Genomic DNA, 1658 nt, shown 5'->3' with positions numbered 1-1658 from the left:
CCCCTGCTCATGCTCTGTCTCTCTCTGTCTCAAAAAAAAAATAAAAACATTAAAAAAATTTTTTTAAGTTATATACATTATATCTAAAAGTACACATGCGAATGATTATTGTAATTGAAGATTTCACTTGAAGTTTCAAATTATTGCTTTCACATGGGCAAAGGGAATTATTTGTGACCTGTAATGTAAAACCTAGGATTTTATACATTAGAGAAAACTTAACAAATCTAAAAATACAGAGAGAAGTCAACAAATGCGCTGGATTCTCTGAAGAATAAAACAGGCAGGTAGGGAAAAATTAAGAAAGAATTCACGTAAGAAACTTTCCTAGAGATGAATATAAGCTCAGGCTTCGAGATATAAAGAACCCACCAAGCGCCAAGCAGAGACGTTTAAAAGGCACACGTCTGGGTACGAGTAGGAGAAACTGCTGTTGTCAAGGATAAAAAGGAAACCCCAAAACTCTCCAAGAGGAAAACCAGGGTGTCTCATAAGCACTAAGAATTAGACGGAGCTGTGTCTGATGTTTGAGGACAAGGAAACAGCGCTTTCCTTCCCAGGGGAAGTGAATTCGAACCCAGACTCCTGTCCCCACCCCCCAAGTACCAGTGAAGTATGAGGGAAAATAAAGGCACAGTTGGGTTTTGGACTGCAGGTGGCAGGTGGCAAGAGTGCCCCAAATGGGGTGAATTTTCCCGTGGAGCTGCTTCAGGGCTAGATGATGCATCAGAGACCCCGTTCCCGTCTGTCCGTCTCTCCACTCCATCGTCATTGGCATCGGGCTTCATTCTGGGACTTGCTCTCGAGGGCACCAAGGTGCCTCGTTTTTGCGCATCAGAAGAAAAAGAGGGGAGACTTCACTTCCAGCAACAGGCCATTAGTTGTGCTCTTCGATCCGAGCCAGGCCGTGCGTGCCCTGCACCACGTGACACGTGCTGGTTGTCTTAGATTCATCCACCAACCGGGAGTGAACGGGGGGTTCCTTACTGTGAGCCATGCGGTCCTAGCAGAAGAGGGGTAACCCCCCAAACAGAACAGGTTTGCTCAGAAGGAAAGAAGGGAAAATGGATCCCGGATTGCCAGACAGCAAAGTCTAGTACACACTCTTACACCCATTCTGAAAAAATTCCTTGAGGATCTACTCCAGTAAAATGGAGAGGAAGGCAGGAAGAGGGTGACGCAAAAGCCAAAGAAGAATGGGAAGCACATCATGACATTAGAGGCATGTCTGTGACACTGGCTAGAAATGAATGTGTTTCGGGCGCCTGGGTGGCTCAGTCGGTTAAGCGTCTGACTTCGGCTCAGGTCATGATCTTAACGGTGTGTGGGTTCGAGCCCCGCCTCAGGCTCTGTGCTGATGGCTCAGAGCCTGGAGCCTGCTTCGGATTCTGTGTCTCCCTCTCTCTCTGCCCCTCCCCCGTTCACCCTCTGTCTCTATCTCTCTCTATCAAAAATAAATAAAAACCTTAATTTTTTTTTTTTTTAAAGAATGCAAAAGTAGCCAGAGACGAGACTGAAATTCATGAGCATGTCAGTGTTTCAATACAACTTTATTAAAAGGGGCACCCGGGTGGCTCAGTCGCTTAAGCGTCCAGCTCTTGATTTCAGCTCAGGTCATGATATCTCACGGTTTGTGAGTTCGAGCCCCACATTGGGCT

The 1658-nt window shown here is 46.2% G+C and overlaps 1 non-coding gene across 1 annotated transcript; it reads left to right on the top strand.

Moving 5' to 3' along the window:
• The first annotated feature begins 1263 nt into the window (after window positions 1-1263).
• TRNAR-UCG lies at window positions 1264-1349 on the top strand. The gene has a single exon. It is a non-coding gene; the product is annotated as a tRNA-Arg (tRNA).
• Window positions 1350-1658: the final 309 nt, after the last annotated feature.

The sequence above is a fragment of the Felis catus genome, chromosome D4 (genome assembly GCF_018350175.1).
Source record: "Felis catus isolate Fca126 chromosome D4, F.catus_Fca126_mat1.0, whole genome shotgun sequence".
Taxonomy (NCBI): Eukaryota; Metazoa; Chordata; class Mammalia; order Carnivora; family Felidae; genus Felis; species Felis catus.
The sequence above is the reverse complement of the archived record's forward strand: the minus strand, read 5'-3'. Positions and strand labels throughout refer to the sequence as shown.